At 44.0% G+C, this 25,704-nt stretch overlaps 1 protein-coding gene, 1 non-coding gene and 1 pseudogene across 2 annotated transcripts in view; 2 read left to right on the forward strand and 1 right to left on the reverse strand.

Annotated features, from left to right (window-relative positions):
• Positions 1-208: 208 nt before the first annotated feature.
• On the reverse strand, positions 209-604 carry LOC119087980 (annotated as a pseudogene).
• Positions 605-4,010: 3,406 nt separating this feature from the next.
• LOC114690144 lies at positions 4,011-4,121 on the forward strand. The gene has a single exon (XR_003734032.1). It is a non-coding gene; the product is annotated as a U6 spliceosomal RNA (small nuclear RNA).
• A 15,520-nt stretch (positions 4,122-19,641) lies between these two features.
• The window catches only part of LOC114690094 (serine/threonine-protein kinase Sgk3), a 120,273-nt gene continuing 114,210 nt past the window's right edge, over positions 19,642-25,704 (forward strand). Inside the window, exon 1 of the mRNA XM_028864539.2 lies at positions 19,642-19,738. The gene's annotated coding sequence lies outside the window, so the exon portion shown is untranslated. The remainder of the gene's footprint in view (positions 19,739-25,704) is intronic.

Genomic DNA, 25,704 nt, shown 5'->3' on the forward strand with positions numbered 1-25,704 from the left:
CAAGACCCAGCTATACTGCTTTTGGGCATATATCCAAAGGATACTCAATCATCCTACAAGGACACTTGCTTAACTATGTTCATAGTAGCATTATTTGTAATAGTCAGAACCTGGAAATGACCTAGATGCCCCTTAACCAAAGAATGAATAAAGAAAATGTGGTACATTAAAAAAAAAAAAAAAAAAACCCGCACCAACCACTATGAAAACAGGCCAATGAAGATCATAAAAGAACAAAAAACAAGACAAAACACTTCACAATAAACTCTCTCCAACTCTGAGGAGAGCTGCTTCCTGGTGTCTTCACACCCATGTACTTATGTACAGCACATTGTTTCCTCGGATGAACACACCCCGTACTTATTCTTCAGCTGTCCACTTACATACTCTTCTGTCTGTTCCAGTACCATATTCATGGAGCCATCCAGGCAGGCCAGGACCCCTTCATAACCCACTCCAGAATTTAGTTTCACAACAACTGGCCTTCCGATGATTTGCTTTAAGAAGTCACTAGGGGTTTGCTTCTGCAGACTCATGTTTAACGGTGGTGAGATTTTGTTGTACCCTAATAAAATTTGCCTGAAGATTAGAGGACAGAACAAAGCCACTAGATTAGACATAGAGGCCAGGCAGTGGTGGCACACACCTTTAATCCTAGCACTCGGGAGGCAGAGATCCATTTGGATCTCTGTGAGTTCAAAGCCACTCTGGATTACATGAGATTGACTCAGTCTAGGAGAGAAACAGAGCCAGGCAGTGGTGGCACACACCTTTAATCCCAGCACTTGAGATCTCATGCCTCTGCTACCAGTATTTGGAAGCACACATGCCTTTAATGCCAGCACTAGGAAGGAAGTAATATGACTGGGCAGAGAAAGGTATATAAGACGTGAAGAGACAGGAACTAAAGCCTTTTTTCAACTGAAAGCCCTTTCAGCTAAAAGTTTTTCTGCTGAAGCCCTTTTTGGCTGAGACCTTTTGGCTGAGGACTCAGAGGATTTCAGTCAGAGGATTCGTGGAGTTGGTGAGGTGAGAAGTGGCTGTGGCTTGTTCCTCTGTCTCTCCGATCTTTCAGCATTTACCCCAATATCTGGCTCCCCGTTTTTATTATAAGACCATTTAGCAGTTCAAGCAACATCTAACAATCCTGGGAGGCAGGAAACCTAGTTCTAATCTCCTCTGCTACTGAATCAGCTGTGCAGTTTGTAACTCTCACCTCTCATGGCCCCAGGCTCATCTCGCAGCTGGATCCACAGTCCTCCCAGCAGCGCAGCCATTTTTGACATCTTTGTTGCAGGAGGCCATGGGAGTATACAGCAGGTGACAACTAGTGTTCAACAGGTCGACTTGAAAGACCCTAGCCCTTCAGGCTTACACCCCCAAGCCTCAGGAAAAGAGAAACTTCAAGCCCCAGGAAATGAGACACTAAAAATCTAGTTCCAAGGGCAACCTGACTTAGCCATTGTTCAATCTCCCCTGCAACCACATAACAATGTAAAGAGATTTCTGTTAAGAGATGTGCTCAACTGTGACCTGGATAGTTGCAGGTGTTCCAGGAAGGACCACTGCGACCTTTGTGTAAACTCCACTCCCACCCTGATACCCCCCCTTGAGGTTTCAGGAAGAATGTACCTGTTGACGTAACTGTACCCACTCTGTGATCACTCTGTAACCAGACCATGATCTTGTGAAATGAGATTGTATGGGAATTGTAATCTTGTGGATTTTGTGGGGTTTTCCTTTAAAAGCCCCCATGGGGCTGCAGTAAGATGCGGCTCTTGCTCTTAGGAGCAGAGTTTGCCCTTCTATATAGAAGCTTAATAAATCCTCATGCTGTTGCATCAACTGGACTGGAGTCTGGGTTCTTGGGGCACCCACTTGTGACCCTAAAAACTTTGGGGTCCAACAGACTCACTGGATGAATAACGCTCTGTCGGGGAGCCCCACTAGGCAAAGTCCGTGGGGTCACTGGTTGACTGTGGTTCACGTGGAAACCGGTTGTTTTCTGTCTGTAACTGTCTCACATGCCAGCACTATACCTCCTTATAAGAACAGCTGTGGGTTCCTTCCACAGCCCATCAGTAGTGTGCTTTATGTCTTTTGGGCACACTTATACCTGTGGATGGTCAGAAAGATGATTTCTGTGTAAGCTGTATAATTCTAATAATATAGAATATTTTTCATAACTGATATAGGAAAGCAACAACATTTTCAGTCACAGAGAGCTAATTCTAGACTCCAGAACATATTCAAAGCAAACTGGTTGCCCCTGGAGACGAATACACTGGATGGATTCCCAGGTGTTGTTTGTCGCTGAATCAAGGTCAGATATGAGGTGACTTTGGTAGACAACCCTCTACAACTTGTTGCACGTAGTTCCAACCTCAGTTTATGTCACAGGCTCAAGGTGCGGCCAACCGTTTAACTTTCTGTCTGGGAATCTTCACCAACTTAGAGCTATGTGCATGGCCAAGCATTACTCACTGGTCATCAATGTGACATTCCTAGCCTAAGAGAAACTGTGTCTTGTGTTATGAAAATGGGTCGGGCCCTGAAAATGTAACATGTAATTGTCCAGAGTTTGGCTGTGAGAGGGGTGGTGGTGTAGAGAGGGGCGGCTGGGTAGAGCTATGTAAGAGTTGTGCAAAGAGTGTGTGTGTGTGTGTGTGTGTGTGCTGAGTGTGTGTGTGTGTGCTGAGTGTGTGTGTGTGTGTGTGTGTGTGTGTGTGTGTGTGTGTGCGTGCGCGCTGAGGGAAGGATGTAGTTGAATGGGTAGAGAGAGAAATGTGTGTGTGTGTGTGTGTGTGTGTGTGAGAGAGAGAGAGAGAGAGAGAGAGCTGTGTAAAGAGCTGCAAGGTGAGAGCTATGTAAATGAGATGTTTAGCTGTGGCTGTGTGGAGATTTGTAGCTGTGTGAAGACAAGGAAGGTGAAGCTGTGTAGAAAAGAGATGTAGAAGAGAAATGTATGTAAAAGAAAAATGTGCAGCCATGTGAAAATAGATATAACTGTGTATAGAGATGTATGCCATGTAAGAGAGAGATGTATGTATGTAAAGAGAGATATATAGCTGTATTTAAAGAACATAGCAGTAGTCGGGCACCGTGGTGCACACCTTTAATCCCAGCACTCGGGAGGCAGAGCCAGGCGGATCTCTGTGAGTTCGAGGCCAGCCTGGTCTACAGAGAGAGTTCCAGGACAGGCACCAAAACTAAGTGGAGAAACCCTGTCTCGAAAAACAAAAAACAAACAACAGAAAAAAGAATGTAGCACTGCGGAACAGAGAGATTATTTAAGATGAAGTAAAAGAGAAAGATACCATCAGAAAGCGTGTGTGTTTCCTTGTTTTTTTCCCCTCAGATAGAGAGGAACTTATTTCTAAAGACCCTCAGATACAAAAGTTTCCTAAAGTCCCACTACTCTGAGGTCCTCTATTCACTACCCTGGAGCAGTAGTTCCGGGAGCTGGCCTCCCTGGACTGCATTACTTTGTCAGAAATTAGGTGGCTATAGCTGTGTGATTTATTTCTGGGTCCTCTATTCTATTTCAGTGGTCTACAGATCTGTCTTGGGGGCCCCTACCATGTTATCTTTGTTACTGTGGCTCCATAATGTAATTTGAAATCTCATATTGTGATGTTTTGAGCATGGCTCTTTCCACTAAGAATTGCCTTAGCTATTCAGAGCTTCCACATGAGCTTTATCATTGTCTCGCCCAGTGCTGGGAAGAGCTCGTGGAAGTGTGATGGAGATTGCTTTGGATCAGTAGATTGTTTTCAGTACCACAGCCGTTTCCACGATGCTAGCTCTGCCCGTCCATGAGCAGGGGAGACCTTTCCACCTCCTGGAATCTTCACTTTCTTCCTTTCGGTCTCTCAAAGTCCCAGTTACAGAGGCCCTTTTCTTCCTTGGGTTAATTCCCATTTTTTAAAAGCTGTCCTGAGTGGGACTCTCCAGCCCCCAGTTGCTTTCCTCCTTAGCAAATTAGTTGTCAGTATATTGAAAAGCTACTTATGTGCTGGCTTTGGCAGCACATATATGAAAAGCTTGGAACGATGCAGAGAAGATTAGCATGGATCCTGTTCAAGAATGCAAGAAAAATTCATGAGAGTGTTCCATATTAAAAAAAGAAAGAAAAGCTACTGACTTCTGTGTGTTGCTTTTTCTCTTCTTCTTTTGCAGTGCTGGGTTTCATACGTGCTAGGCAGCAGCATCTCCTTTTTCTCACCCTTTATTCCCTTTCCCATTCTTTTTTTAGGATCCTTGTAATCACTGGGTCCACCAGGAATAATCTCTTTCTTATTGACAGCTGGTAGACAAACTTAATTCCATAGGCAACATTAAGTCTTTGCCACACGATGTAACGCATTCTTGGGAGCAGAGGGTAGAAGGCGGACACCAGGAATCGTCAGCCAACCTTAATGTGTGTACACTTTATATGTGTGATTCAGATCAGATCTTTTCATATCCTTCCCTCATGTGTTTGTCTCAATCCTCAAATAGCCCTATGGAGTGAGAGCTGCTTTTACTATAAGAAATGAGGCTAGTTAAGAAATGTGTCTGGATCCAGAGCTGTGAGTAATACAATGAGACGTCAGCCCAGAGCTGCGTCCTCAATCAGGGGTTCAGTATCTTAAAAGTTGGTTCAAATTGTGCTTTTCTTTTTATTTTCCAACAAAAGACTGTTGTAATGAAAACAGGCATTTTGTGGGAGGGAGAGAGTGAGAAGGACCAGGAAAATCCAAACAAACAGCACACTGAGCAACATGATGTCCATTGCTTCTGTATCATCATACACTATCAGTAGCTGATTTTCACCTTCATCCCCCGTCTAAAGTTTCTGTTAGTCACTGCTTGCTTTTTACAAAAGATTAGCTGGCCAGGCATGGTGGTACACGCCTGCAAATCCCTGCGCACTGGAGGCCAAACAAAAGGCTCATGAACCCTAGGCTAGTCTAACTACACAGAGAGACCCTGTTTTTGAAAAAGAAATAAATAAAACTGGCACAAATTCTTCCAAAGCTGAGAACTTCGGCTTTGCTTATTTGTAATCTAAAAGTAAACAAAGCCACAGGAAGTCACGTGGTCAGTCTCTTGCCTTAAATACCCCAAACCACCACTTTCCATTGCTATTTAGGGAGAAATATAGGATTCCACTGTAATGCACAAGGCCCTGAGTTCAATGCCAGCCTGGGTGGTGTGGTGTGGGGGCAAGAATTCTGCTTTGGGCAAATGCAGAATGCTCTTTTCAGGGTCTTGGTGTCCATTCTTGTCCACTTTTTTTTTTTTCCAGATGAATGCTTTTCAGTGCAAATAAGTAGAAATAAAATATAATTTGCCAGCTGGGTGGTGGTGGCGCATGTCTTTAACCCCAGTAGACTGGGAGGCAGAGCCAGATCTCTGTGAGTTTGAGGCCAGCCTGGACTACAGAGTGAGTTCCAGGACAGGCACCAAACTACACAGAGAAACCCTGTCTCAAAAAACCCAAAAACTATATATATATAAATTCCCCCTATCATAAACTGACATGACAAGTACTGAGACAAAAATCTGAAAGAGGTGACAACCACCAAAGAAAATGTCATAAAACCTCCAAATGGTACAACACCAAGCTGGAGGAGACAGCACAGGATGGAAACAACCCAATAGTTAGAAATGCTAAGTAGCAACAGGCACACACAGCAGTGGGAGCTCGGCAGTGGGAGCAATCCTTACACCGTGAGGGAAAACGCGAGGTGCTTTCTCATTTTTTCAGTTATTTCAAGCTGGGTCAAGGATATAAAGTCCTTTAAGACTAGGGATGTAGCTCCGTGATGGAGCACATGCCGAGCACATACAAGGCTCTGGGTTCAACCCACAGCAGATAAGGAGAGGAAAGGAAAGGAACCCCTTGAAAACAGTGCATGTCTGCACCTTGTACCTTTACTGTCTTGACCATTGCTTTGCACATGACATGCTTGTCCAGTCAGTGATATTTCTATTCACATGATTGTCATAAGCCATTTTATAGCTATCTGGAAAAAGAAAAAGTCATAATGCTTCATTCAGACTATGTAAAACTAGTTGAAAATGATTAGATTCAAATTCAAATCCTTGGATTTAGAAAGCAGATCCTTGCTGTTTAAAGGACTGTGGGTAGAGCCAGAGGGAGGGCACAGAAGCACACAGACCTGAGGAAGTTGGCTGTGGGTACAGCTCCTTATCATGCGACTTGTACACGATGGTAAGTACGGTTTGAAGGTAATGATGGGATTTTCCACTTCTCTTCTCTGAACCTACGTCAAGTTCAGCAGCTACTGAATGAAGGAGAGAACACAGCACATTGCATTCTTAGAGGACACTAAACTAAAGGATAAGGATGTGGAGTTAACTAACATTATATATTTTTAAATCTTTTTAAGTTTACATATACGTCAGATCACCTAGAACTAGAGTTATAAATGACTGTGAGGGGTCACGTAGATGCCGGGAATTCACGGTGGGTCTTGTGGAAGAGCAACCAGTGCTCTGAACAGCTGAGCCATCTCTTCAGCTGCACACACACACACACACCACCACCACCACCAACAACAACAACAACAACAACAACAAATAACAAGCATAACAATTACCAGTCATTAATCTCTCTCAGTATCAATGGACTCAATTCGTCAATAAAAAGACACAAGCCAGCCAAGTGGTGGTGGCGCACGCCTTTAATCCCAGCACTCGGAAGGCAGAGCCAGGCGGATCTCTGTGAGTTCCACGTCAGCCTGGTCTACAAAGCGAATTCCAGGAAAGGCACAAAGCTACACAGAGAAACCCTGTCTCGAAAAACCAAAAAAAAAAAAAAAAAAAAAAAAAAAAAAAAAGACACAGAAGACACAGGCTAACAGAATGGATACGAAAACAGGATCCATCCTTCTGCTGCATACAAGAAATACACCTCAACATCAAAGACAGACATTACCTCAGAGTACAGGATTGGAACAAGATTTTCCAATCAAATTGACTGAAGAAGCAAGCTGGTGTAGCTATCCTAATATGTAACAAAATAGACATCAAACAAAAATTAATCAAAAGAGATAGAGAAGGACATTTCATATGTATCAAAGGACAGATCCACCAAGATGATGTCTCAATTCTGAACATCTATGCCCCAAATACAAGGGCACCCACATTTGTAAAAGAAACATTACTAAAGCTTAAATCACACATCGAACACCACACGTTAATAGTGGGAGACTTCAATACCCCACTCTCATCAATAAAACAGGTCTTCCAGACAGAAACTAAACAGAGAAATAATGGGACTAACACATGTTACGACTCAAATTAACCTAACAGACATCTACAGAAGGTTTCACCCAAACACCAAAGAATATACCTTCTTCTCAGCACCTCATGGAAACTTCTCTAAAACTGACCATCTACTTGGTCACAAAGCAACTCATAACAGATATAAAAAAAATTGGAATAACCTCCTGTATCTTATCAGATCACCATGGATTAAAGTTTGAGTTCAACAATAACACAAACTACAGAAAGCCTAGAAACCCATGGAAACTGAACAACTCTCAAATGAATTATCACAGGGTCAAGAAAGAAATAAAGAAGTTAAAGACTTCCTAGAATTCAATGATAACGAATGCACAACATACCCAACTTATGGGACACAATGAAAGCAGAGCTAAGCGGAAAATTCATAGCACTAAATGCCTTCATAAAGAATTTGGAGAAATCTCACACTAGTGACTTAACAGCACACCTGAAAGCTCTAGAACAAAAAGAAGCAAACACCTAGGAGAAATAGATGCCAGGAAACAATGAAACTGAGGCTGAAACCAATAAGATAGAAACAAAGAGAATAACACAAAGAATCAATGAAACAAAGAGTTGGTTCTTTGAGAAAATCAACAAAATAGATAAACCCTTATCTAAACTAACTAAAAGGCAGAGAAAGAGTATCAAAATTCACAAAATCAGAAATGAAGAGGGGGATATAACAACAGACACTGAGCAAATCCAGACAATCATTAGGTCATACTTCAAAAACCTGTATTCCAGGGCTGGGGATTTAGCTCAGTGTTAGAGTGCTTGCCTAACAAGCGCAAGGCCCTGGGTTTGATCCTTAGCTCTAGGGGGAAAAAAATAAAACCTAAAAAACTGTATTCCACAAAATTGGAAAATCTAAAAGAAATGGACAAATTTCTTGAGAAATACCACATACCAAAATTAAACCAAGATCATATAAACAATTTAAACAGGCCTATAAGCCCTAAGGAAATAGAAACAGTCATTAAGAGTCTCGCAACCAAGAAAAGCCCAGGCCCAGATGGTTTCAGCACAGAATTCTACCAGATTTTCAAAGCAGAGCTAATAGCAATATTCTTCAAATTTTTCCACACAATAGAAACAGAAGGAACATTGCCAAACTCTTCTTATGAGGCTATAGTTACCCTGATAGCCAAACCATACAAAGATGCAACAAAGGAAGAGAATTACAGACCAATCTTCCTCGTGAACATTGATGCAAAAATACTGGCAAACTGAATCCAAGAACACATCAAGAAGATCGCCCACCATTATCAAGTGGGTTTCATCCCAGAGATGCAGGGGTGGCTCAGCATATGAAACTCTGACAATGTAATCCACAATATAAACAAACTGAAAGAAAAGAACCATGTGATCATCTCATTAGATGATCAGAAAGCCTTTGACAAAAATCCAACACCCCTTCATGATAAAAGTCTTGGAGAGATCAGGGATACAAGGAACATACCTAAATATAATAAAAGCAATTTACAGCAAGCCGATATCAAATTAAATGGAGAGAAATGCAAAGCAATTCCACTAAAATCAGGAACAAGACAATGTTGTCCACTCTCTCCATATCTATTCAATATAGTGCTTGGAGTTCTAGCTAGAGCAATAAGACAACAAAAGAAGAGTATGGGGATACAAATTGGAAAGGAAGAAGTCAAAGTATCACTGTTTTCAGATGACATGATAGTATATATAAGCGACCCCAAAAATTCTACCAGGGGACTCCTACAACTGATAAACACCCTTAGCGATGTGGCTGGATACAAGATTAATTAAAAAAAAAAAAACAGTAGCCCTGCTATTACAAAAAATAAAAGGGCTAAGAAAGAAATCAGGGAAACATCACCCTTCAAAATACCCACAAATTCCCGGGCAGTGGTGGTGCATGTCTTTAATCCCAGCACTTGGGAGGCAGAGCGAGATCCAGGACAGGCACCAAAGCTGCACAGAGGAATACTGTCTCAAAAAAAAAATACATACCCACAAACAATATGAAATATCTTGGAATAACTCTAACCAAGCAAGCGAAAGACCTATATGACAAGAACTTCAAGTCTTTGAAGAAAGAAATTGGAGAAGATATCAGAAGATGAACAGATCTCCCATGCCCATGGATCAGTAAAATTAACACAGTAAAACTGGTCATCTTACAAAAGCAATCTACAGATTCAATGTAATTCCCAATCAAAATTCCACATAATTCTTTACAGACCTTGAAAGAACAAGACTCAGCTTCATATGGAAAAACAAAAAACCCAGGATAACTGAAACAATCCTGCACAATAACGGAACTGCTGGAGGTATCACCATCCCTGATCTCAAGTTAATCTACAGAGCTATAGTGACAAAAACAGCCTGGTATTGGCATAAAAACAGACACATTGTTTAATGGAATCAAATTAAAGACCCAAACATAAATCCACACATTTATGGACACTTGATTTTTTAACAAAGAAGACAAGACTATACAATGCAGAAAAGAAAGCATCCTCAACAAATGGTGCTGGCATAACTGGATGCTGGCATGTAGCAGAATGCAAATTGATTCATGTCTATCACCATGCACAAATCTCAAGTCCAAGTGGATCAAAGACCTCAACATAAATCTAGTTATACTGAGCCTCACAGAAGAGAAAGTGGGGAATATCCTTGAACGCATTGGCACAGGAGACCACTTCCTGAGCAGAACACCAGCAGCACTGGCACTGAGACTGACAGTAAACGGGACCTCATGATACCAAAAAGCTTCTGTAAGGCATAAGACACTGTCCGTAGGACAAAACAGCAGCCTACAGAATGGGAAAAGATCTTCACCAACCCCACATCTCCAGCATATATAAAGAACTCAAGAAACTAGACATTAAAAACAACCAAATAATCCAATTAAAAATGGGGTACAGGGTAGGTAGAGCATTACATCGAGACCACTGGTCAGCTCTGCTCTGCCAGTTGCTCCCAAATAACCACACAGAGATTTCATAGTAATGTAAATCCTTGGTCAACAGCTTACACTTGTTACTAACCAGCTCTTACAACTCAAATTAACCCATTTCTATTTATTTGCTTGCTGCCATGTGGCTTGTGGCTCATTACCTCATTTCCTACATGTCCGGCTTCCTCTGCATCTGGCTGGTGACATTTGTGACTCTGCCATTCCTCCTCCCAGCCTTCTTTCTCCCCCAAAATCCTGCCTAGCTATAGGCTGTTGGCTCTTTATTAGCCAATTCATATTCATAGTGTACAAAAAGATTGTTCCACAGCAGTACAAACCTAAACAGAGTATTCTCAACAGAAGAATCTCAAATGGCAGAGAAACAAAGAAATGTTCATCATCCTTAGCCATCAAGGAAATGCAAATCAAAACTACTCTGAGATTCCATCTTATACCTGTGAGAATGGCTAAGATCAAAAACACAAATGACAGCTTATGCTGGAGAGGATGTGGAGCAAGGGGAACTCTCCTCCATTGCTAGTGGGAGTGCAAACTTGTACAGCTACTTTGGAAATCAATATGGTGGTTTCTCAGAAAGGTGGAAATCAATCTACCTCAAGACCCAGTGATACCACTCTTGGGCATACACCCAAAGGATGCTCAATCATACCACAAGGACACTTGCTCAACTATGTTCATAGCAGCTTTATTTGTAATAGCCAGAACCTGGAAACAACCTAGATGCCCCTCAACCAAAGAATGGATAAAGAAAATGTGGCACATATACACAGTGAAGTACTACTCAGCTGTAAAAAACAATGACATTAGGAACTTTGAAGGCAAATGGATGGAACTAGAAAAATCATCCTGAGTGAGGTAACCCAGACCCAGAAAGATAAACATGGTATGTACTCACTCATAAGTTTATATTAACTGTAAAGGATAACCATGCTACAATCCACAGACCCACAGAGGCTAAGTAACAAGGAGGGCCCAAGGGGGGATACATGGATCTCCCTGGGAAGGGGAAATCGAGGAGATCTCCTGGGTGGACTGGGGGTGGGTGGGCATGGGAACTTGAGGAGTGGGTGGAGAAGGAGAGTGCTGAGAAAGATGACTGGAAAGGGGTGCTTTTCTGGGTAGGGTAGAAGCCTGATGCAAGGGAAATTCCCATGAGTCTACAAGGATGGCCCCAGCCTAGACTCCTGGCTGCAGTGGATACCTAGCCTGAACTGGCCATCCCTGTGATCTGACTGGGGACCACCCCAGTTGTCATCATAGAGCCTACATCTTGTGACTGATGGAGGTAAATTCAGAAACCCAAAGCCAAGCATTGGGCAGAGCTCTGAAGAGGGAGGAGGGATTGTAGGAGCCAGGGCATCAGGAATACGGCAGGAAAACACACAAAAACAGCTAGCCTGGTTCATGGGAACTCAGAGTCTGAACTAACAACTAGGGAGCCTGCGTGGGACTGACCTAGACCCTCTGCATGTGGGTGACAGTTGTGTAGCTGATTTGTTTGTGAGATGCCTGACAATAGGAACAGGGCTTGAGACCCTAACCCTCATGCTGGGTTGCCTTGCCCAGCCTGAATACATGGGGAAGTGCCTCGTCTTAGGACAGTTAGATATGCCATGCTTTGCTGATGCCCATGGGAGGCCTGGCCCTTTCTGAGTAGATATAGAGGAAGGTGGATTCAAGGGTGGGGGATGGTGGAGGAGACATGGGGGAGGGGGCGAAAGGAGAGGAGGGAGGAGAGGTGCAGTCGGGATGTAAAGTAAAGAGAGAGAGAGAGAGAGAGAGAGAGAGAGAGAGAGAGAGAGAGAGAGAGAGAGAGGTCACCTATGCACATTAATTATTTGTTTAGTAGCATACTGCCCACAGGCAGTATCCCAGAAGAGGTAAAGAAATTTGGACTGCTTGGAGTTTTTGTCAGAGGAAAAAAATGCATAATTCATCTTTGAAAGTCAAGTACTCTTTTTAGTGATAACAGCTAGTGCTTATGTAACACTTACTATACAGAGATTTCCATATACTGCTGTCTCTCTGTATCCATGGAAGATTGGCTCCGAGACCCCCATGGATACCAAGATCTGCAGATGCTAAACTCGCTTATAGAAAACAACATTTAAAATAGCTCTAAAGCAGCATGGCTGGGCATGGTGGTGCAGTCCTGTAACTCCAGCACTCAGGAGGCTGGAACAGGGGGTCCTGAGTTCAAGGCCACACTGGGTTACACAGGGAGACGCTGTCTCACATGAACATAAGGACTGGAGCTGATGCTCCATGGTCTAGTACAAAGTCCTAGGTTGATTCCCAGCATCACAATTTTTTTTAAAGGTATAACATTTGTGCATATCCTAAATATATGTTAGCATATACTTTGAATCATCTCTATATTACATGTAATACTTAAAACAGCACAGGTAGTTGTTCTATCTGGGTAATAATAAGAAAAATGTCTTCATGTTTGCTATGGGCACAATCTATTTTCTCAAATATTTTCAACTGAGGGATGGAAACTGGAAGACCCACTGTATATATTAACTCCATCTTCAGAACAACTAAAAGCAGTCCATACCATTATTATCTTCACTTTACAGAGGACGACCTGAATGTGATCTTGGTAACTTTCCTAGGAATTCATAGCTGGTGATGACAAAAATATAGTAAAAAATTCTTCTCTCATACATTACATCCTGACTATAGTTTCCCCTCCCTTCACTCCTCCCAGCCTCCCCAAACCTCCCCTCTTCCCCAGATCCACTCCTCTTCTGTTTTACTTCAGAAAACAGCAGGCTTCCCAGGGATATGAACCAAACATGGCATAACAAGATATAATAAGACTAGTCACAGACCTTCATATCAGGGCTGGGTGAGACAACCCAGTAGGAGGAAAAGGGTCCCAAGAGCAGGCAAGAGAGTCAAAGACACACACACACACACACACACACACACACACACACACACACACACACACACACACCCGACCCCCACACTACCACAGTTAGGAGCAACACAAAACCACCAAGCTAACAATCATAACATATATGCAGAGGACCTATGCTTGCTTGGCTTTAAGACAGGGTCTTGTCATGTATCCCAGGCTAGTTGCAATCCTCCTGACTCAGTTTCTCAAGTGCTTGTGGGAGTACCAGGCCCAGGTAGTAGCTTTGTTTTCAACCACAAATGCCTTGAGTATTTTGCTGGAGATAAAGTTTCCATGATTATTTTCAATCCCACCACACAGCCATTAACATTTTTAATGGAAAGGACTCACTTCTACAAAATCAAGCATATTGATGCCCTCCTGGACTACAGAAAACAGCAATGGATGAAGGTGCCTATGATGGTTAATCTCCACAGCCAACTTGATAGGATTAAAACACATAGGGGGGCATTAATGAGGCATCCTTATGGATCTGTCTGTCTGTGAGGAAGTATCAAGAGAAAGTTTGTCGGGGGAAGGAAAACCCACTGGGAATGTGGATGACACCCTATAGTGGTAGGACGTTCTGTACTTAGTAGAGGGAGCCAGTTGGGACAATGCTGTTTCTTTCTCTGCTCCTTGGTCTTCCCTACTGACCACGCTACTGCCTCTGCCACGCCTTCCTCGCCACGATGGACTGTTTTCCTCTGAACTGTGAACCAGATGAGACCTTCCCTCTCCTCAGTTACATCTTATCCTGAGCCCAGTGACTGAAAAAGTCATGACTGCAGTACCTCACTAAACACTTCCAGCTGTGGAAGGCCCCTTCCTCAGGTCACCAGTATGACGTGCCTGACAAAGGCCTGTGGACTATGAGCACGCTAGTGTCAGCAAGGATGTCTCAATAATGAAGTAGCATTTCAGTTTTAGTTTTAGATGAAAAATATACATTGCCGTATATCCTTCCTCAACTGCAGGAGACTGTCTTGTGCACCATGGGATGTGTGCTTTCTACTTTCCACCCAGGAAGAAATTTGCTGAAATTCTTTAGCAGACATGAAGAATATGAAGTGTTAGTAAAATAGGTGCAGAGGAATTCAAGGGGTTAATCAAAACAATTCTTTAAATATAATCTGAGAAATGAAAGGTCATAGATACTAAAATCTGACAATAATGAAATTTGATGGCAAATGCACTAACACTGGACTAGGTTGCATTATCACTCTGAATTGAACAGTGAGAGAATACCCTCACTCTAAGCATAAGGAACTATCCAACCATTTACAGAGTTCACGTCTTACACTGGACACTCCATCAAAAGATCTAGATGGGAATGTGGAGAACTGGGAAAAAATTATACAAGAGCCATAAAACATAGAAAGTGTGAGGAATGCCAAAAGAACCAGTGTTCTGGTTTATCTTGGGAAACCTAGACGACTTGAGAGTCTCCCAATGTACAGTTATAATCTCTTCAGGTCTACTTACATCCTTGATGCATCAAGTTGACAGACAGACTGCTCAGAGAATTGGCTGAGTAAGTAAGAGAGGTTCACCTCTTCAAGTCAGGGACTATTAAGCCCTTGGTTTTGAAATGGGTTCACTCATTAATTAGACAAAGTTTAACATAAATGAGTCACTAAATGAACGGTATTTAAGAAAAGCTATTATTTCCCACTGATAAACAACTAAAATAATAGTTATCTTCAAAGTCCACCTGGCAGGCTGGAGCTCAGAGGACTAACAATTCTTTGAACACGAAGAATGCTGACAGGATGCATGTAAATAAGTTTCTGCCAAGTATGTACAGACGTCCTTGTCCATAGGAGTGTAGTCAAACGGAACAGAGAGTGAAGGGAAAGGGGTCACTCTTCTTCCTGATACTCAGGACAGATTAGAAGACAAGATTTCTCTAGTAGGAAAATATAATAGTTTTACGTTAGATAATTGTTAGCGTAATTTAAAGTAACTTCTCACTTCTGTTTATCAAAAACTTGACCTGAGCAGTTGAAGGGCTCTGAACTTTCAGCGCGTCCCATTTGCTTGTTTATTTTTTCAAGACTGTAAATAATACAGAAAAAGGGTCCTGTGAACTGAAATGCAGTGTTCCCGGTGCCACCACCGCCTTTAATCCCAGCGCTGGGGAGGAAGAGCCAGGCAGATCTCTATGAGTTCAAGGCCAGCCTGGGCTACAGAGTGAGATCCAGGACAGGCACCAAAACTACACAGAGAAACCCTGTCTCAAAAAAACAAAAACAAAGAAACAAACAAAAAATGCAGTGTTCCCTTAATTATAAGACATGGCTAAGCTTCAAACACTTCACATCAGATTTTGAGTTTGAAGCTGGCTAATTTGGTCCAAGAAATGAGGGTGAGCTGCGGGCCTCCAGCCTGCATCCTTGAACTCCAAATTAGCACTCAATGAAACGTTTTCCAGATCAAAGAAACAAGTCAGCTCTGTTCTGTGCCAAGGCACTAACACGGTCCCCTTCCCGTGGGTCTATGGGCTTTTCTAGCCACACCTTGGGTTGCTTTATGTTCTATTACAACAGTTTTTGCTCAGAACGCTAATGAAGTCCTCATTTTTGCTCTTCCATATTTACTCTACTTTACATCCGGCTCTTCCTTTGTCTGTGTGCAAAGGCAATTCATGGTTAGGATTATGTCTTAAGCGACTTTGCCCACAGAATGGTTTTCATGTATTTGGGGCTGTGACGTGCTGTAATTAGTACATCAGCTGGAGGACACACTGGAGACTACACCAGCCACTCATGATGACGGACCCACTCACGTGGATGAGTCTGTAACAGGACTAAAGGACTCTAAAAGCAGTGCAGGCAATAGCATTCAAGACATCCTTGCTCTTGTAACTGTTGGTTACGGTTACCTCTTGACTGGATGTCCAGCTCTAGAGAGCCAGTGCTGGCCTGGACTTCCAAAATTAGTTAACTCGTGAGGAAAAGTCATTCAGGTCCTGTAAGCCATTCAATCAATTGTCCTCCCTAAAGGAAGCTATTTTTCTTCTGCTGGGAACCCTTAACCTCTTCTAAGCTTACAATGAAAGAACTACAAATAATACAGGGCTTTATTGGGATATACAGATTAACAATACTCTCCTATTAGGCATCATTTTAGAGAAAAAAGGTTTTCTATTTTGAATAGCAATGATGAAAAACCAAGTGATCATTTCAAAGAAATACATTACTTAAAAATGCATTACCTGAGTAAGTAGTTAGAGTTAAAAAAAATACACAGGTCATTAATTCAAATTATCAGTTTAATCTTCCAAAATTCTGAACATATCTTATTATTTCTATTTTCTGCTAGTATAAAAGAACACCAGCCAAGCATGGTGGCGCACACCTTTAATCCCAGCAATTGTGAGGCAGAGGCAGGTGGATCTCTGTAGGTCTGAGGCCAGCCTGGGCTACAGGGTGAGTTCCCTTGGAGCTAAAGCTTCACAGTGAGACATTGTATCCACAGAACAAAAGACCTCAAACCACAGAGTGGGTATTTCTATTGTACAGACGTCTGCTGGGCTGGTGGTTCTGTAGCTAGTACACCCAAAATCTGGTGCTGGCACGCGGGGAGTCGCTTGATGATGTTTCCTGCCGTTGCAGGAAGTGGACGGGAGGAAAGGGTGCGAGAGGCTCAAACTCACATCCCTAACAAGCCCCTCGCTCACCAGCTCCCTCTCAGTGATGACAGGAATCCAATCATCCATTCATGACGGTCCCTCCCTTACGACCTCATCCCTCTATCAGGCCACACTTCTCAGCTGTGCAGTGTGAACATTCAGTTTCCACCACATCAACTGTGAAAAGCTCTGTTCGGCTCTGTCAATCAATTTATATAGGCTCGAGACCTGTTACTAACCTTTACACTCTCATATCTGTTTTGAGGCTGGGAAAGCACAGCCATCACCCTCTTACTAATGAAACAAAAGGTGAAATGATTTGCCCAAAGTCCAGAGTGAAAAAGGCAGGGCATTAAATCTGGGTCTGAATCCAAAGTTTGTTTTTATAATCTCTACTCTGCAGATAGAACAGACAAGCAAAATATTTGCCTATGTGCATGAACAGAGCCACATTTCCAAAGAAAATATTAACATCCACAGTTTGACCAAAAAAACCCCTGGCCTATTTTAAAATTTGATTTACATAAAACCTTTTAAAAGACAAGAAGTAGCATATAGATATTTAACCAAATATTCAACAACTTTTATAACTTAAACTTAAATCGGAAACAAAATGGAAAATGCGAATGAGATCTCTAACACCAGAAGAGAGTATGATTAATTAAATTAATTAATTAAAGGGATAGCCCTCAAAGCAAGGCTGGAGATGTATCTCAGTGGTGCACCAGTTGCCTAGTGTATAGACAAAGTCCTGGATGTGATCCCCCACTCGCCCCTGACCTGAGTTTGGTCCCCATGAACAAGGTCAGCTATGATGGTACATGCCTAATCCCAGTACTGGGGAGGCAGAGAAGGGAGGATTCCTGGAGCTCACCCGCCCATGGTGCGCTGCGGGACCAGCCAAAGACTCCATCTCAGAAAACAAAATGGAGAACAATTGGGGGAGACAACTACCGCTGACCTCCAACACACACACACACACACACACACGCACGCACGCACACACGCACGCACACACACACACGCACACCAGACACACATACACACACACATGATCTCACACACACATATACACATACACACACAATCACACACACACATGATCACACACACACATATTCAGACACACATACACACACATGATCTCACACACACATATACACATACACACACAATCACACACACACATGATCACACACACACACACACACCCCAGACACAGAAAAGGATTAACTTCAAGTGAAAAATCTTAATAGTTTGTGAATATACTTTTTTGAACAAGCAAGCTTTTAGATTGCAACTTTCCTATTACAAAGGCCCATATCTAACTTCCTGTCAATTAAATGTATTTCTTCCTCTTTCTTGCCTTAAAAATGTTGGTGGGAGTGCTCTTGCTCCCTGCCCCCCAACCCAGGGAGTGAGTGTGTGTGTGTGTGTGTGTGTGTGTGTGTGTACTAGTTCTTTATAGCAGGAAGACAAATTTATCCTGGAAATACTATAATGATTTCCACATGTTTTTTTTTTTTCTAATGTCAAAATGTGGTGATAGTTAGATATTTATCTTTTAAGTGAGAATGATGTCATTCCCCTTGGTGTTTATTGACACAAAACTTCCTTTTGTCCAAGAGAATTTTCAGTATTGTGACTATGGCTTTAGTTAACAGATACACTGATCACTTGTTGGTCTTGTCACAGAGAAGGTCTGTGCTTTCTTGTGTGGATTGCTTTGTGAGCAGATCATAGTGGAACATATGAATGACCACTGGCGATGTGCTGTGCTCTGTATTTTCTTGTCCATTTCCGAATGCCACTGAGAACCACTGTTCAGAAAGTTCTGTGGGGATAGTACGTTTCAAAGTATAAAGGAATTTGGATTCACAACCTATTTTAAGAAGGAAAAGGCCATATTGCGTTGTGGACAGTACAAATAATTATTCTTACCTTTACTCAAGTGGCTAAATCTATGAGTGTCGTTTTGAAACATAAGAAATTGCCTTTTGAATTTAAGGAAGTCACTCATTGACTCAGTTCCTCTAATTATTTGCTCACAGATTTTAGGCCAATTTTCAGGAATCATACGATTCAAAGTATAGATCAGTGCTGTAAAATCTGAAGCGTTCCGTGTAGATGGAAATCGTCTACATCGTTGATTGGGTCTGCTTTCTCGTGGTATCGGAGAAAACCTGAATTACAGTGGTGGTGTGGGAGAGCACGCTAGTTCAAAATCTTAACTACTCCACAACCACTGAATCGTGTCATTCTTAGTTCCCCATTCACAGACTAGGTCTAAAAACGCAGCCTCTGTCGTTAAATGGGTAAGCACCAGCCGCAGAATGTGTTGCCCAGTTTAAAAATAATCCATAGATCTGAAACGATGCAGAGAAAGGCAAGTTCTCGGCACGGAGGATCTGCCAACTTGTGAGAGCTCTCGCCCATCTAGAAACACGGGTCAAAAATCTGCTGACGTGGGAAAAAGTGGAGAAAAGTGCCCCAGGACCGCTACCCGAAGCACAATGGCTCTCCACATTGTTCGGATACTTATTTGGCTTCTGCAAGCGTCGCTCGTAGCAAGCCGCAGCCCCCAGCCCTTCTTGCGACGACGGTCCTAGTCTGCTCGCTCGTCCGCTCTCCGGTGTGGGCCAAGGTCACTTTGGCCGCGGCCCCGGCGCACCGGTCAGCTGAGCGCCGGAGCCCGGCGTCTCGGCCTGAACTTTGCACCCCGCGTGACGAGCGCGGACAGCCGAGCCGCTGCGCCACCCGCGCGGGTCCCCGCTCGTCCCCTCGCGCCTCCAGCCCGCCCGCCCGCCCGCCCCGCGCTCCGCGGGAGGAGCCGCCGTGACGCGTCAGGGAGGAAACGCCGGCGCCCGGCCGCGCCGCCGGGAAGGAGGAACCGCCAGCGCGCTGGGCTCCGCGCCCGGGCGCCCGGACGCCGCGCAGCCGGGTAGGTGCGGGGCGGGTGCGCGGGGCCGCGCGCGGCGGGGTCGGGGGCCGGGGCTGCTCGCCTCGGGCCGGGCGCCCGGAGCCCGCCACGGCCGGGCACGCGGTCTTTGTGTCCTGGAGGCGAGTTCGGCGCCGCGGCGTGGAGCGGGAGCGCGTGGGTGGACGCGGGGAAGTCGCGCGGTCCCCCCGGGCTGGGCAGCGGGCGGGGACGAGGGCAGAGCCCACCTGCATGGGGGTGTGGGTGACCGGCGCGGACCCGCGTGGGGCGGCTGGAGAGGTCGCCGGCGGCGGCGTTAAGTGGCCGTCCTGATCCGACAGGACGGGAACGCTTCGCCACTCTCTGCAAGTTCTCAGATTCGAACCCTTCGGGTCTGCTCGCTGCGGGTCTGTTTCTGATTCGCACGGTGTCAGCACTGACATGTGCCGCCTAAAAAGGCGACCTGAGGTTTTTCGGTTCTCGTCGTTCTTGGCGATGGTTCTTTGGACCGATAGAAAAGAAAAGGGGTCCGTCTCCTGAAACAAGTCTTTGACTTCATTTTGCACCGAATGCGAACATCTGCAGGAAGAGACTGTGCCGGGTGCACTTGAGAACCGAGAACAAACACAGAACCCTCAAGTCTCAGTACCTTTTGTGGGGGTGAAAAACTAAACAAAACAAAACCCCGAGCTGCCTGTTAGGTGCTTTGATTCAACCCTCCTCACTAAGTTGAGTGTTTACCCGACAGGCCTGGAAAGTGCCTGCTTTATTTACCAAGCACAGCTCTTACTATGAACCGGGCTGTTTCCTAAGTGCTTTATAAATATTACCTCAAACTCTTAACTCAAAATCTTAAATTATATCGGTGGTAGCCATGAAGAGGCCATGCACGCTTTAGTTCCCTGAGTGTCATGGAAAGAACCGCAAACAGTAGAGGAAGTTTCAGACATATTTTAGGAATGGGTGTGCCTTCTGCCCCCTAGGCTACCACTCCCAGAAGACAAGTTATTACCCCTCATTCCCTGGGGGTTGCCAGCCAGGAGAAAAGAGACCTGTTGCTCGCAGGTCCCCGGCCGGATCCCAGTAGCTTCAGGAAGGTGGTCGCTGTCATTTACCCTCCTGCGGCCGACGCTGACAACTTAGGCAGGCACCAGAAGTTCCCTTTCTTCAAAGTGCCACTGTGCGGAGCCCAGTTTTGTTTTAAAAGGAGCTTTGTTTCCGATCTGTTTGACAATTCATATGACCGTGGCTCAGATGGGAGCATCAGATTAAACTTGAACTGTGAATGTTTTTGTTTGTACGTATTAAAATAAACTGTGTTTGGCAATCTTTTTTGCAGTTCATTGCTGGTAGCCCTGAGTGGGTGGATGTATCCTGTAAGGTGTCCATTTTGTGACTTGCAGCTTGAATATAGAGAGGATTTTTTTTTTTTACCAGAATTAAATGACCTTTTCAAATGAGTGTTGTGGGCCTGGTGTCTAGATAGCAAAGGCCTAGAATGGAGAATAAGTATGGTTGACATAGTTTTTGTCACTGTGGTAATATAAACGTAGTATCAGAATATTTTTTTTCCCCGCAATCCCTGTCTCTTGGTTCTTTTCCTTCTTGTACATTTTCATTTGCAGGGAGGTAACTAAATGAGCTGGTAAGCCTGATGTAATAGGACTATGAAGTGTGGAAGCATGGAGGTTCTCCCTCCTCTCAAAAATACAGACATTGGCATTTACACAGAGCCTTGGACAGACTCATTTGTCTTTAGAAAGACCTGGTGAGGTCAACAGCCGTTTTAAAAACTCCCTTTTGTACAAGTAAAGAAACCGAGGCAGCACACTGTGGACTGGCGTTAAGCCCTGTTTGCAGAGCTGACAGGAGGGTGAGCTCAAATGGAATAGGTATATAGACGGACAGAGCCTGGCACGTGCAGGCCTGTAGTAAATATTTGTGGAATGAATGGCTTCAGATAGCGTGCTCTTTCAAAACACACCTCCCCAAATACCATTGTAATTGATTTGTGCTGGAGAGATTTCCAGGCCTAATCCAATGCCTCTCTTATTTCAGACAGTATCTGGCACAACAATACTTTTCCTATAAAATTGGGACAAAGGAGCCTCTTAGACTCAGGATTTATCATCCCTTGTTTTTGAAAAAGAAATTAGCTTGTGGTTGTTTTTCTTTTTCCCTCTGTCAGACACCCTACCTTTTGTTTGTTTGTTTGTTTGGAGGGGGTTTGGGTTAGACAAATGGCGTTAGAGCTTGTGCTGATGGCTTTCTTACACCCATCTCTAAGGTCCTCCGATTTTTGCTTGAGTTCAAATACAATGATCAAAGATTTCTCTCTTTTCTTTCTGAAGTGTCTGATATGGTGAGTGTTTTTTGATGCTAATTACTTTAGTATAAAGTGTCTTCTAAAAAAGCAAAAAAAAAAAAAAATTTATTTCTGTCCTTTAAGCATGGGTCTTTGCGTTCTGCACTCTGTAAAGTTTGTGGTCCCCAGATGGGTTACCTACGGTTAGAGAGGAAAATATGTCCATTACCTGGTAGAGGACTTGAGAAGGGCCCTCGGATGAAGTGAAGAACAGCATGGCCTTTCCCACCCGGGACATTCGGTAGAGAGGAAACCCTAATGGAGCCGATTTGAGTCAGTCGCCTGTCAACCCGCTGTGTGGGGGCGGAATAAAATGCTTTTCAAACCTGCCGTGTTGTAGAAACCACCATTACCTTTTCAGTCTTCATGTGTTCTCTCTTTTAAAACTTCATGTAAATTACGGACCAAATTGCTGATTCATGAAAGTCGAGTTATGTAACGCATTATTCCTGACAGAAACAGCTCCCACGCTCTTTTAAGAGAAGTGATGTCTCTTGTTTTTCTTTACCTGTTCCATTCCTGATAGTGGAAGCTGTGGTCTGGATTCACCCTCCCCCAGCTATTTCTTGGAGAAAAGTGATGAACCTAAGGGCTGCAGAGAGGCCCGTCTTTTAGTTGGCAGCCACACACTTTTAACTTAACACTAGCTTTTGAGTCAATTGCTGCTGCCGAGAAGATGGTCGAAGGCCAGCTCAAAGTGTCAGCCTGTGTGAGGCCAAGGCTGGGGGCTTCAGAGAGAATTGGGGCCGTGTGGAGCAAGCCTTGCCTTAGTTCAGTTTCCCAAACTCATGCCTGTTTCCCAAGGGTCTGTAGATGTGCCCAAGTTTATCCCTGGGTAGCCACGATTCTATTTAAAACCAAACTGTATAGAGCTCAGTTGGGAGAGCGTTTGCCTGGTGTTCTGGAGGCCCTGGATATGACCTCCTTTATCATCAATCAATCAAACAAACAAAACCAACAATAAAAGCCTAGCAGGGTATGATGTCCCATTCCTGTAAAGGCTGGGGCATTTGAATCCCCAGTTTGAGGGTAGCCTGGACTACCTAGCTAGACCCTAGCTCAGAACCAAACAAAATAAATCCAATGCTGTTCTCCTTGGGTGGGATTATGGGTGAGTGTGAGAGGCCATGGTATGAAGGCAGTTGCTGCAGTGTGAGGGGCTGATCTTTTGTACGGTGGAAAATAGATGTGTGAGTGAGATACAGAGATGTTAGTGAGACCGGGTGGGAGATTCCTGTGTAGTACAGCCACACAGTACATGGTTTCACCATGAGGACAAATATAGGAAAGACCTAAAGGGTACTAACACCTGGGAAGGGCTAAACATTCTACCGTGGTAAATTTTCAAGGACAGAGTTCCTGTAGCTTACACGTGCTAGAGTGTTCTTAGAGGTATGTAGCTATTTCTTTTTTCTTCTTTTTTTTCTTTTTTTGTTTTTTTTTGAGACAGGGTTTCTCTGTGTAACAGCCCTGGCTATTCTGGATCTGGCTCTGTAGACCAGGCTGGTCTCGAACTCACAGAGATCTGTCTGCCCCTGCCTCCCGAGTGCTGGGGACAAAGGTGTGCACCACTGCTGCCCGGCTAGGTGGTTTTTTCTTTCAGCTACAAGGTGAGGGCTTTATAGATGATTTAAAAAATAGAGAACTGATTTAATGGCTTGAACTGTGGAGCACGGGTGACCTGACTTGATTAGTGGCCTGGATTTTGTACCTTTTTAAGGGTTTACTTTTTGAGACTCTCTGTCATACTGAGATGTCATTGTTTGAACTGTAAGTTTGCTCTGGGATTTTAAAGAAATAACCCTGCTTACACAGCATGAAGTACTTAGTATGATTTAGGGTAACTGCTTCATAGATGCACATCTATTGTGTACATGTTTGTGTGTGTGCAGATACATTGTGTGTGTGTATACATGTCTGTACAGGCATGTGCACATGTGCGTGAGGCTCGATGTCAACCTCAGGTGTTATTCCGTAGGGGAGAGCCACCTTGTTTTTGAGACAAGGCATCTCACTGTGAGCTTGACAGTTAGGCCAGGTCAGCTGGCCAGTGAGCCTCATAGAACCCACCCGTCCCTAGGACTGAAATCACAAATGCATGCCACACTTCCCTGATTTTAACATGGATTCTGGTCATCAAACTCAGGATCTCATGCTTGCATGGCAATGACTGCCAATGAAGCTATCTCCTCCCCCCCCCCCCCAGTTTTCTGGTCTATTTGCCAAGGGAGCTAATGCCAAGCATTCTGTTCTCTAGTTAAGACGTATTTTAACACTCATCTGTAAAAAGTGGGATTCTGGGGTTGAAGAGATTGGCACGTAAGAGTACTTGCTTTATGGTCCTGAGTTTGAATCCACCCACATAAAAACGAGGATATGGATGCACAATCCCTGTAACCCAGCTCTGGAGAGTGGAGACAGGTGGGTGCTGAGACTGGATGATCAGCTAGCTTAGCCAAAAAGGCTAGCTTCCAAGTCTGTAAGGAACTGGCTAAGCAGTAAGGCAGGAGTGGCCGAGTAAGAGCCTGGCTCTGGCCTCTGTGTGAATGTGCACAGGCATACAGACTCACATATGTGCAAGACACACACACACACACACACACACACACACACACACACACACACACACACACGGATTCATCACTGGGACGGGACTGGCCAGTCTCCAGACTCTGGGACGTTACTACTCTCGTTCAGTGGCATGTCATTAGGACCGGAGTAGTTTGCTTGTTTGAATTGAAAATGGGAAAGAAACTTATTGCTGTCATTGTTTGCTTTTTAATTGTTTTTGAAATAGAAAGTCTCACTATGTTGCCCAATGGGGCCTCCAGCTCCTGGCCTCTAATGATGATCCTGCCTAGGCCTCTGGAGTAGCTGGGACTTGAGGACGTGACCACCATGCCTGACATTATTCCGGCTTTTAAACAAAAGTAGATTGAAGTTGAGCGGGTGTGGCAGTGCGTACTTGCTACGCCGGTGTTTGGAAGGCAGACGGGGGTTTCGAGAGTTCCAAGCTAGGGCTGTGCTGTGGCTGAGGCTATTCGGACATCTAACACAGAGGATAATTAATTTTAAATTTCTGAGTTTCCAACACGTAGATCAAGTGCATAAATAATACATTCACGTACGAGATATATGATACATGACTAGCTTGGGGACCTTGTGAGATTTCCCCCATGCACTTAGGCATGTCAACTGGTGTGGTTATTAGGTAGGTCTCGTATATGCAGCCATGTTTGGAGGTCTTACAGTGGTGGCATCCCTGTCATGTCTAGAGGGCACTGTCTTACAGCTGGCATCCAGGTCTTTTGGCTGTTGAAATCTTTTCATTGCTATTCCACGATGCTCCCTAAGCCTTGGGTGTTGAAGTTTCATTGTAGACATACTGATTGGGGCTGGGCTCCCATGGTCCTCTGTTCTCTGCATTTTGAGCAGCTTTAGATCTATGTAATAGCCTCCATTTGCTGCAAAAAAAAAAAAAGGAGGCTTCCCTGGTGAAGGGGGGCAAAAGCTACATTTATCTAAGACACAATCAATATTTAGCAGTAGCAGGTTCCTCTGGGGTCCATGATCTCTACAGCCACAGGTAGTTGGCTAGGTTTCCAGGTCTAGGCATGAATTCTCA

This window comes from Peromyscus leucopus, chromosome 5 (assembly GCF_004664715.2).
Source record: "Peromyscus leucopus breed LL Stock chromosome 5, UCI_PerLeu_2.1, whole genome shotgun sequence".
Taxonomy (NCBI): Eukaryota; Metazoa; Chordata; class Mammalia; order Rodentia; family Cricetidae; genus Peromyscus; species Peromyscus leucopus.